The sequence below is a fragment of the Emys orbicularis genome, chromosome 1 (assembly GCF_028017835.1).
Source record: "Emys orbicularis isolate rEmyOrb1 chromosome 1, rEmyOrb1.hap1, whole genome shotgun sequence".
Lineage (NCBI taxonomy): Eukaryota > Metazoa > Chordata > Testudines > Emydidae > Emys > Emys orbicularis.
In genome coordinates this window covers 291,351,879-291,365,064 of record NC_088683.1, presented here as the reverse complement: position 1 = coordinate 291,365,064, position 13,186 = coordinate 291,351,879, and positions in this window count along the sequence as shown.

The window sequence follows — 13,186 nt, the reverse complement described above, 5'->3', positions numbered from 1 at the left end:
TTTCATTGACTTTAGGGACTTTGGATCAAGCTTCTAAGGAGGTCATCTGCAGCAATTGAATGTGCCCCATACATGAATGTGCACAAGTACTTCAACTTCCACATTGAGGCTGAGTTTTAATGAGTCAGCTCAGGATGACAATGGGTTCTCCCAACCTCACCCAATTTGGCTAGACACATGCTGGATCTGTTGTTTGGGTCAGGATTGGAAGCTGAGCATTTGGAAATTATACCCAGTCATGGGCTGTGGTATGAGGTCAAGATGAAATGCACTTTTCAGGGTGGGGAAAGAGTTTAGATGGTTCACCCTCAGAGGTTAGTGGAACTAGGAGAGCATTCAATGAGAATAAGTTCCCTTTGCCCTGGCTTTTTCTTCCCAGGTCACCATGTGTGATCCAAAGACCTCTTAATGCTAGCTGGCAAAGGAGCACAGGGGGAGCACATAAGGGACCCAGGTCTGACTTTGGCATGCACATTCTAGTTCACCCAGAAGGGTCATGTGAGGTCTCTTATAAAAGCTTGTCATACTGATACTCATAATCATTGTACTGATGATATTTAAGGAGTTGTGTATATGTAGTGAAAACATGTTTTAAAGTCTGTCACCAATCAAATTGGAAAACAGATTTTCTTCCAGACAGGGGGAAAGATGTATATCTCTGTGTCAAAATGTAAATTAAGCATTATAAGCTAAAACAATGAAAGCCCAATTTACATATGTGGCCAACAGAAAAGGAACAGGAAAAAATACAAGCCATAGGGATTAGTCTCTCCATGTGCAAAGACAATGAATTTTGGGGCATATCTTTACACTGTTGGAAGTAATCAGGCAGTGCATTTACATGCATGAAAATAGGATCTCAACCAGGCTTGGCTGAAATGCTGCAAAGGACATTTGGGGTCAGATAAACTTATTTAGACAGAAGATTAGCCATTAAGTTTAGTCTCTAGGAATGGTGTTATGATTTTTTTTTATATGTAACCCTTCTCTTTCCATTATCCTTACTCACTAGCTCTTATATCTTGATCTTTAATAATAAATTTATAATTTTTATTTCACTACAAAAATATATCTTAGATATCCTGAGCTGCCTCATTCAAGATGGTATGTACATTGTTCCCTTGGGGACAGCATACCTAGTATTTCTGCGAGTGTGCAGTGGATAGGGCACTGAACACTACAGGGGAATGCTTCAAAAGGGCTCCGGGACTGGGGTACACTTATTGTTAACCTGCAAGGCAAAGTAAGGGCTCAGATAGCCCCGAGGAGATTATTTGGGTGGCTAACAGACTGGAGGTGTCAGGGAGCTGACACCCTGCTAAGTACGAGGAAGTCTCCCTCTCACTGGAAGCAGGGGGGTGACTAGGTGTCTCAGAGTCCTGGGCACCCTGAGCACTATCACATCATGGTTTATAGATGACCTGCAATAAATGAAGCAGAAGAATAGACTGCAGGAGTCAGAATGATGGACGTCCAAAATCTAGAGTTATAATAGTAGGGATTAAAAAACCCATACATTTTGTAAATGTATCAATCCTCATGCTTCTGGGCATCTTCTAATTAATAGGAGTCAGGAGGAAACTTTCCTTGTCTGCAGGTTAGTCCTTAAATGCCTTTGATGGAGTCTCTTGCAACTTCTTCTGAAACAACTGATACTGACTACTCACATTCAGAGGTAGGATATTGGACTAAAGAGATCACTGGTCTGAACCAATGTGGCAATTCCTATGTTTTGGTTGCACAAAGCTTGTTTGGTATCCTTTAGCTAGTTAATTCTACTAAGCTAAACATCCTCTCAACCACTGCTACATGCGCCAGGGATCACACAGTCCCTCGCAAATACATTGCAAATAATAGGCAATATTTACCAAAAATTCTGATAGTTGGTATCAATGGTGATGTTTAATGGTGCTCATAGGAATTAAAATTTTACTAAAATCAAATAAAGAAATAATTCGAAAATAGAGTGGGGGAACATAAACCACTATAGCTTTAAAGAATCTAATTCCTTAAATGGGCTTACTTTCCATGCAGAATATCTGGGGCTATTAGTTTTATCCACCTCCCTAAATATTCATTAATCATTGTATAAAGCAGCTAAATAGAGTTCTATTTATAAGTATTTGTCATTTGGGATGTACATCCTTGTATAATAGCATTTTTGCCTGCCACTACATGTTCAGAGGAGAATACAATTGATTCAGGAAGCACCAGGGGGATTTTTCATGGAAGTGCAAATGTAACACCATATTTTATGGTGGAGGATAGTTTATGAGAGAAAGCTTTCTGTGTCTTAGTGGTGGAGTGCAAGAGCCAGTCTTTAACACTAGAATTGCCAGTCCTTAGGTTGATGATGTAGTCCATATTTTTGATAGCAGGTAATGGTATGTATGTGGCTAGAATGTTCATTTTGATGATGCAATAATGAAAAGAACATTGGGTAGAGAATTAAATGATAATTTTACATTTTCTAGAAAATAAAAGATGCTGCAATCACTCCCTGAGGTCAAAATGGTATGAATACACTGTGTCCTATGGCAAAAAGCATAAAATAGAAGCATGAAGGATAGTGTCATGATAATTTTGGATTGTTTAATACAATTTACTTTAGTGTAAAGTGTTGTATCTATTGATGAAGTTTATTTGCTATTTTTGCAAAATTATTAAAATGATGGATATATGTTCTCAGCTGTAACGTAGGGTGTCTTTTTTGAAAAAAATATTCATAACATTAGCCTTTTTTTGTAAAATCTCCCACAAAGATATAGCTGTGATCATATTAATGCAGCACAACAGCAAATATCAGCCTGCTGGTAAATAAGGACAAATTTCCTTCCTATGGCAGCAAAGGAAAAATGATAATAGAACAAAATTTAGCATATAGAGTTAATGTAAAATAAAGCCTCCACACAGCAGAATAATATATACATTCACAATGCACTGTAGTTTGGCCAAGAGTACCAACATTAGCATATCAAATTTGAATTTCAGCTAACATATTCCACCTTTATGAATTCTGCATATATATGCATATGTATAGGTGAAAGACGGGGAGTTCAAAGCTTAAACAAATGTATAAGGTCTACTAGCTCTTTCCTTTTCCATAATCCAATTCAAACAATAGCCTGAGCATTTTTTGCAGATCTCTCCTATCTTAGGATAGGGATGGGCAAACCAGTATGGAAAAAACAGGAACTGACCTAAACTTTTGTCCAAAATTTGAACCAAAGCTCAATCCTCCACAGGAGAGCTGGAACTAAACTGTAAATCCTGTATATGATGGAAACCACTTCAAGCCCAGGGGTGCGACAGTACCCCCCACATCCCTAGTTCCAGCACCTATGGTCCTCCAGAGATATGCAGATTTTTGGAAGCTGCTGTTCTGCTGCATTATCTTCTATGAAAAGCCAGTTGAGTGACAGAACAGCCGCAGGTAAAGATATGAATAAGATACACATAGCTGATCCCTTTCACACATATCTTAGCCTATTGGTTCACCTCCATTCCACCCTCATGTACACACACACACATATACACACACACCAATAGGTATTTGGCCATTGTCCTTGTCTAACTGCCATTGGCTGGGTCTTTATGATCGGGACATCCATTTTTAGTCACATACTTTTAGTATCTTATGTTCCACTGCCTTGAATGAGGAATGTGTAGAACCCTTCCACTTCCCATCACCCTTGCCTAAGAATACAGGCTTTATCTTCACTGGGGAAAAAGGTGCATTTTAACTCAATTTAAATAACTTGAAGTAACACCCTTGTGAAGATGAGGCGGCTTGTAATTTTCACATGAGTTAGCAGGTCAAGTTGAAGACTGGAGGAGAGGCTGGAGCAATGGAAATAGTCCAAAATGATTATGTGGGGAGCAGAACAACCTCACCACCAATCTTTTCTCCCTTACCCAATCAATCTCCCCTAGCAGAATCCTTTCAGGCCCAGACCAATGCCCCAACAGAGAACACATTCCTTCTCCCACTATATCCCCAACACTTGCTATTTTACAAATGCAGAGTGCATCACAGTGCCACTGTGATACAATAAATAAAACTGCATCAAAAATTTGATAGATTAACGCACACTGCAATCAGCACACTCAATTGTAATGCCCACCCAGATGCAATAGAAGAATTTTAAAATATATAATGTATTTATTTTTTCAAACAAATGAAAATAAAAAGAAGGAAAAAAAGAAGAAAATAAACATTGTGTTGGATCAGAAACAACCTAGCCCACAGCAGTTACTTTGCAGATTACTTTGGTGGGTTTTTTTTACCAGCAAAGAGTCATGTGGATCTTCTTTTGACTGGTTATGATGGCTGAATGACATGAGGCCCCCCAAGGAAACCAAAAGCCCTTCTTGCTTTCACTACATCTTCAAACCTTCAAGTTGATGGATTTAGAGTAATAAAAGGCTTCCACAACAGCTGATGTATAAACATAAAAGGAAGTTGTAAGGACAACTCACTTTGGTATACAATGAGTAAGGAATGTACGATTATGTTTCCAAATTTTCCAGGATTTACCATTCATGGGTACTCCTGATCACACTTTCAGATGCTAGATAAGATGCTGAAAAGGGAGGAGGAGTGAGGGACCTTGGATTAGTCAGATATAAAATAGGGAAGAGGGATGGATGCTAAAAAGAGCTGTAATGAAGGGTAATCTGTACCAAACTTTTGGTTGGATAATGAAAATAAATAAATCAAAAGCTGAACATCATGAACAGGATTTTGCAAACAAACCCAGAATCTACAGCTTTGAAGTAGGGCTGTCAAGCGATTAAAAATTTAATTGAGATTAATAACGCTGTTAAACAATAATAGAATAACATTTATTTAAATATTTTTGGATGTTTTCTATGTTTTCAAATATATTGATTTCAATTACAACACAGAATACAAAGAGTACAGTGCTCACTTTATATTTATTTTTTATTACAAATATTTGCACTGTAAAAATAAAAGACATACTATTTTTCAATTCACCTAATACAAGTACTGTAGTGCAATCTCCTTAGTAGGAAGGTTGAACTTACAAATGTAGAATTATGTACAAAACAACTGCATTCAAAAATAAAACAGTGTATAACTTTAGATCAGGGAAGAGCTGAGAAAGGGGGGGGAAAAGGAAATCAGCTATTGCCACCAGCTAATTAAACAACATGTGCACAAACCTCTTAAGACACAAAAATACAATTCTGTTCTTAAAAAATATAATTTTTATTAATAAAAAAATAGAAAGCCAATACATCTGGGAACTCAAGCTATTGCTAGATTTTAAAAGAGCAATTACAAGGATTAAGCACCAGGAATAGCTTTTTTAAGGTCCCGCTTAAAGGTTACAAGCAAAACAAAAGCATCTGGGGTTAGCACAGAGGAATCCACAAACCATAAAAAAATAAAAGGGATAAACCTAATCACATCTTCCTAGACATTTCCTGAACTACTTACATATCCTGGGTTTTAAATTAGTAGTTTCTAAATATGATACTGATGATTTTTTCATATCTGTCCCAAGCTTTTTACAGCATAGCTGCTGCCTTGTCCACCTCTCCCCAGGAGAACAACAACAGATGGACAAAAGAGAAGTCTTTTTGAATTTCAAAAAGTTCTAGACTTCCCATTGGCTCTTTTGGTCAGGTGCCCACTCACTTCCTTTTACCTATGCATAGCAGTGAGACTTTTTAACCCTTTACAGATAGAGCAATTAGAGAACAGCTACTAAGAGGAATTTTATAGCTACTGGCTGGCAGGGTGTTCATAAAAGGGAACTACTCCCCTTTCATTTAACACATGGTTTCTGCTCGATAATGATCCAAAGCAGAACGGACTGATGCATGTTCATTTTCATCATCTGAGTCAGATGCCACTAGCAGAAGGTTGATTTTCTTTTTTGGTGGTTCAGGTTCTGTAGTTTCCACATCTGAGTGTTGCTCTTTGAAGACTTCTGAAAGCATGCTCCACACATTGTCCCTCTCAGATTTTGGACAGCACTTCAGATTCTTAAACCTTGGGGTGAGTGCTGTATCTATCCTTAGAAATCTCACATTGGGACCTTCTTTGCATTTTGTCAAATCTGCTGTGAAAGTGTTCTTAAAACGAACATGTGCTGGGTCATCATACAAGGCTGCTATCACATGAAATATATGGCAGAATGTGGGTAAAACAGAACAGGAGACATACAATTCTCACCCAAGGAGTTCAGTCACAAATTTAATTAATGCACTATTTTATTAATGAGCATCATCAGCATGGAAGCATGTCCTCTGAAATGGTGGCTATAGCATGAAGGGACATACAAATATTTAGCATATCTGGGATGTAAATACCTTGCAACACCAGCTACAAAAGTGCCATGTCAACGCCTATTCTCACTTTCAGGTGACATTTTAAATAAGAAGCAGGCAGCAATATCTCCTGTAAATGTAAACAAACTTGTTTGTCTTAGTGATTGGCTGAACAAGAAGTAGGACTGAGTGGACTTGCAGGCTCTAAAGTTTTACATTGTTTTGTTTTTGAGTGCAGTTATGTAACAAAAAGAATCTACATTTGTAAGTTACACTTTCATGATAAAGAGATTGCACTACAGTACTTGTATGAGGTAACTTGAAAAATACTATTTCTTTTGTTTATCATTTTTAGAGTGCAAATATTTGTAATCAAAATTAATACGATAAAGTGAGCACTGTCCACTTGGTATTCTGTGCTGTAATAGAAATCAACATACTTAAAAATGTAGAAAAACATCCAAAATATTTAATAAATTTCAATTGGTATTCTATTGTATAACAGTGCGATTAATCACAATTAATTTTTTTGAGTTAATTGCGTGAGTTAACTGCGGTTAATCAACAGCCCTACTTTGAAGTATTAGGAGGAAAACAGACAGTGGCACAAGAGACTTGGTTGCTTTAAGTGAAATCAGACTAACAAAAATATTAAACTAGAATAGTACTAACGTTAAGACACAGCCCATTCAAATCAAATATCAGATGTCATTCTATTCATAGCACATAATATTGTGCTGGCCAATGATCTCTATGATACAAAACTTGCCCAGAGAGGGCAGCAGACTCTCGAGTCACTATCCTTGAAGAGATAAGGAAGTTCTCAGGCGAGTAAGAGTTCACATAAGCAGAAGACATCCCTGAAACCTCCATGGATCCCTTTGCTGGACTGGGGCCAAACTCTGGAAAAGAGTTGCAGATTACTACAACATTTCAGAAAACACAATTGCCACTGAGAACTATATGACTGATCTGAGGTTCAAGAAAATTCATCACCTCAAACCCAGTTAAAATAACAGATTTTTAAAGCCTTAAGAAGCAGACCTTCTACCATAACACATCATGAGCAAACGTTTTACTAGATTGTAATATTTTCACTAATTCTGAGGCAGGATTATGTGTCACTTAGTCCATAACAAATGAAAGAATCATGGAATAAAATGTCATTGGGTGTGATTTAAATTCAATTTATGGAGGCATCTGTTTTCACATGCAGAAATCAGCATTTACTCATGCATTTTTTCTAACTACACATGCAAAGTGTATTTAGGTGTACAGTTTTACACAAAAATATTTTTTTTTATCCATAGACACAATTTTTATTGGCACATTTCTGCAAGCCGGCTATATATCTGACCCCATATTTGCATGATATTTGCAAATTTCAGTGGCTGGTTGCATTTCAAGAATGATCATTTCACGCAACTCTGCAAACACGAGTGCATGTTTTCCTGTACCTTCATTCTCTATAGGCACTTCTGTGGCCACAAGAATGCAGTATCTGAGTGTCTAATGACGCCTCTCTCTGCCAGGTTTGCACTTTGAGCTGTTTATTGCCACTCTTTAGAAAGGTGTTTGAACTGTGGAAGGTAGGACAATCTGGAGACAGATCTCATTTCAAAGTATTCATAAGGGAATAGGAAAGAAGAACAGTGATGGCTGCAATGGGAGATATAGGATGGTATTTAGTTCTATTGGTTACAGAAAAGTCTAGACTTTCCATTTTAAACTGGAAGTGTTAAAGGGGACTTTTATATGGGGTCATCTCATAGTCTCTGATCTAAATATATTAAGAATAATAATGCTGGCACAAACAACTCAAAAAGAGTGAGCATGGTATCCCTGAGGTTGAAGTGCTTTGAAAATGCCTTTGCTTTTCTTTTACTGGGGGTGAAGGTGAGAACAGAAAGAAATCCATTCTGTGAGTAATCAATTTAATTTATTATTACATGCATGTCATCTGATTGTTTTAATACTTAAAATGTACATAAGATTAGATAATGCAAGTGGGACAGTGTGATGTCTCTGGCCCCACATCATATCTATCTCCCTGTTCTTAAGTTATTGTGCTTTAAAATTTGTTTTGATTTTCATTGTTAGGGATGTTTCAGGGATGTTTGTTCCACTATCCTGGCCAAATTCAGCCCTGGGTAATTACATTTTGCCTAATATATTTTACCGTACATGTGCCTTGCTCTTGTTTTCACACATATAGCTGGTTTAAAATTGTCTGTGACTGGAAAATAAAACCTTAAATTTTATCTTGGAGGATTTGACTTTTTGATGCAAGAAACATTTAGTGTTCACCTTTCATCACTTTAAAATGCAAGTGATTAGATAAATAATCTACCCAAGAGTTGAAATTGAAGGAAATTTTGTGGCCAGCACTTCCAAGGTACCATGTCATCACTGTTGCATTGAAAGGCTAAACATTATATTTTAGGTCCTTACAATTGGCTTGAGCAGAGAGGGGGACCTGAAGCACACACTGAGCAGTAGGTTACACAATCACATTTTTTCCCCAGCACTTACAAAATGTGAAATCAGATCCCATTAAATTCCTCCTCAGGGTCATACAGCAAGATTGCCCAGCAAGTTGATTTAGGGATTCAAAGAGATTTAGACTTCAGTTACATCTCTTGTGATATGAACATTATTACCTCAAAATTACAGACAATTGAACAATCCCATCATAAATTAAACATAAACAGGGAGAAAAAAAAAGATGTGTCAGTCCATGCTGGTGCTCTTGAGGAGCAGAAACATTCAATGCATGAATGCATACTTGAAGAACCATATACTTCAATAAAACTATAGTATGCAAGAGCAAGATGCTGGAGAGAGAGAAATTGTGTTTCAGTACCAACTTGTCTAGTAGGCCAAGATAACTAAATAAGTTACAGGTTTCAGAGTGGTAGCCGTGTTAGTCTGTATCACCATGATTTCAACAATTTCCATCCCACCATCAACCTCAGCCTGGACCAGTCCACACAAGAGACCCACTTCTTGGACACTGCAGTGCTTATAAGCGATGGTCACATAAATACCACCCTATACCGGAAACCTACTGACCGCTACACTTACCTACATGCCTCCAGCTTTCATCCAGACCACATCACATGATCCATTGTCTACAGCCAAGCTCCAATCCCTCAGACAGAGACAAACACCTACAAGATGTCTAGCAAGCGTTCATAAAACTACAATACCCACCTGCTGAAGTGAAGAAACAGATTGACAGAGCCAGAAGAATACCCAGCAGTCACCTACTCCAGGAAAAGCCCAACAAAGAAAGTAACAGAACGCCACTAGCCGTCACCTTCAGCCCCCAACTAAAACCTTGCCAGCACATTTTCAAGGATCACTACAACCTATCCTGAAGGACGATCCCTCACTCTCACAGATCTTGGGAGACAGGCCAGTCCTCGCTTACAGACAGCCCCCCAACCTGAAGCAAATACTCACCGGCAACCACACACCACACAACAAAAACACTAACCCAGGAACCTATCCTTGCAAAAAAGCCCGTTGCCAACTCTGTCCACATATCTATTCAAGGGACACCATCATAGGACCTAATCACATCAGCCACACCATCAGAGGCTCATTCACCTGCACATCTACCAATGTGATATATGCCATCATGTGCCAGCAATGCCCCTCTGCCATGTACATTGGCCAAACCGAACAGTCTCTACACAAAAGAATAAATGGACACAAGTCAGACATCAAGAATTATAACATTCAAAAACCAGTTGGAGAACACTTCAACCTTCCTGGTCACTCAATTACAGACCTAAAAGTCGCAATTCTCCAACAAAAAAACTTCAAAAACAGACTCCAACAAGAAACTGCAGAATTGGAATTAATTTGCAAACTGGACACCATTAAATTAGGCTTGAATAAAGCCTGGGTGTGGATGGGTCATTACACAAAGTAAAAACTATTTCCCCATGCTAATTTCCCCCCTACTGTTACTCACACCTTCTTGTCAACTGTTTGAAATGGGCCATCCTGATTATCACTACAAAAGTTTTTTTTCTCCTGCTGATAATAGCCCGCCTTAATTGATTAGTCTCGTTAGAGTTAGTATGGTAACACCCATTTTTTCATGTTCTCGGTGTATATATATCTTCCTACTGTATTTTCCACTGCATGCATCCAATGAAGTGGGTTTTAGCCTACGAAAGCTTATGCCCAAATAAATTTGTTAGCCTCTAAATAAGTTACACTCATTCTTCAGCGTGGTATTTCTCTAATACTGTTTCTCTATTCCTGATTCTTCATTCCAGGTTATGTTGCACTGTGGTTGTACTCAGCATGACCCAAGGAATTCAGTGTGACAATATCATGTCACATTGTGACACATCAGCTAGAAATGTGTAAAAACTATTTTTTTTTCAAATCTATGACTTTAAAAAAATAAAAAGATCTATTAAACATTTGCCCATGATTAATGTCCAGACATGGCTGCCCTGTTTTACTGGTGGGTTTTTTTGTTTGTGTACCTTGTCTTGTTTAGAAGAACATTAAAGATATTTAAAGGTATACACAGGTCTGGGAAGAGTTGTTTATTACATTAATACCTTGCTTTCTACCAGATGACTCAATGTATGTACAAAATTGCCTGCAAGAAATGGGTGTTTCGGTGTTAACTACCTGCAGGGGGAAGCACATAATGGAAACTGTAGATTTAATTAAAAGTTTGGTTTTTATAGGTCTATACTGTATCTTGGACTAGATTGTGATTTGGATTGTATGCCCACACAAAGAGTTGATAGGAGTGAGACCATGGACAATACATCAGCTACGCAGATCTTGTGTTTGGTCAAGCAGCAGTGAACAGTTTCAGAGGAGATTGCAGGGGGGGGGGGGGGAAGGGGCGGGAGGGAGAAACAAAGATGACTCTATATCACCACAGGGCATCTTTGAGCTGCAAGTGTCCAGATTGCCTCCATATTGAAGTAGCCGTGAGGGTTGTTACATTAGCCAGGGATTGCCAGAGCATAGTATGCTCTAGTATAACCATGCCCTCTTGACGACATTCCTCCAATATGCACACTGTGCAAGGGGAGAAGGGCCAGGAGGGTCTGTCTTCTAGATTCCTATACTTTCTCAATGCCATTGGGGTATTTCCCCACACCAGAGGACTTTTAGGTGCCCTGCTGCAGCAGTTCTATGGCCCAATCGCTCCACCAGTGTGGTGTGAACCAGGAGCCAGCCCCAGGTGTTGTGATTAAACCATACTTTAAGCATACAATTGTATTTCCTCTGTCTGATGTTAAAATGAGCAATTCTCAAGATTTATTACATGCTGTCTTTAACTGTGTTTGGATTGGAAGTACGTTAGTGGAGTCACCCTGTGCAAGTTACAGTGACCGAGAACAAACAGTGCTTCATCAGCTGATCATTTTCTGTAGATAATCCTTCCTTATTGGGTTCTAGCTTTCTACATGAATCTTCATTAACTCCAAATGTTATATCTGAACCTTTGTAACATCAATCACAGGCTAACTCTGAGAGGCAAACATTATTGCTCTCTCTTTTACAATTCTGAGCTATAGACTGCTTAGTTCCTGTAACAACGCTTTTTCTCTACAGGTTGTTACTGAATTTAAAAGCCACACAGTTAAACAAAACTCTTTCAGCCTCTGCTACTGTAATAAAGGATCCCTACTATAATGGAAGCCTTTTATATGTGTAACAGTGTCGAACTCATTGACTTTCTAGTAAAGCTGAAATCTCTGTGGTTTTTTTGTTTTTTTGTTTTTGAGATTTTTGTGCTAACTACTTACACACAGTTGATTAAGCTGGAGATAAGGAATTGGAATCTTTTTTAAAGGGACACAATAATCAAATTGAAAAAAATAGAAGCAGGCACTTCAAATGGTATATATCAGTACACTTCTGTTGAAGCTTATAGACCTATACTGATTTACACCAGCTGAAGATCTGGTCACATTTTTAAAAAAAAAATCCTTTTTAATAGCGGTCACTAATATCTGAGCTATTATAGTTATTTCTTTTTTTAAGGGAAACTGAGTCATCTCAGATACTGTTATGTTAAAACCTTTGAAGAACACTGATTTATAACAGCAACTAATCACACCCCCACCCTCAGCTAAATCTTGTTCCCCTTTCTGTCAATTTGGAAACTAGACTTTAATTTTTGCTTCTAATCAGTTTGATTTTCAAGTTCTCTTGCACTAGTACAATGCTGCAATGTTTGAATTGCAAATACAAGGGAATGACTATTTAAAAGAAAATTTTACATTGGATTTCATTTAAAAAGCAAAATTAACAGAAATGATTTTCTTGTATTTATGTTTTCATAACTTGGACAGGAGTGGACAAGAACATTTCTAATGCCCCCCCCCCCCCCCCTCCCCTGGCTCCACCAAAAGTCTATATTGTAATTAGTGAGAATAGGTTTATTTGCAATTATGCTGTTTGGCCACTAGATGTCTCTTTGTGGTATTGAGGGTTGTAGAAAGGGGTCCAATGACAGACAAAGATAGACTTTAAAGGGCCGAATGAACCATTATGACCATCCAGTCTGAATTCCAAAGGCATGAAGAGGTGAAGAGACTTGCTTAAGGTCATACAGTTGGTCATTGGCATAATTGAGATTAGAATCTAGATCTTGTGACTTCCAGTCAAGTGCCGTGTCCACTAGACCACACTGCCTTTCTGTAAGAGATTCCTAGAGATGCCAGGGATCAAGCTTATGGCCTTATACATGTGATGCATACATGCTAACTTTGGATGCCCTGGTGAATGAAAGCCAGCCGGACATGTCTATAGCGTATTGCTGTTCTTGCTAATAAATGCCATTTGTTTTAGAAGAATTGTAGCTCTGTGTATTTTCTCAATGGTCATAAACAGG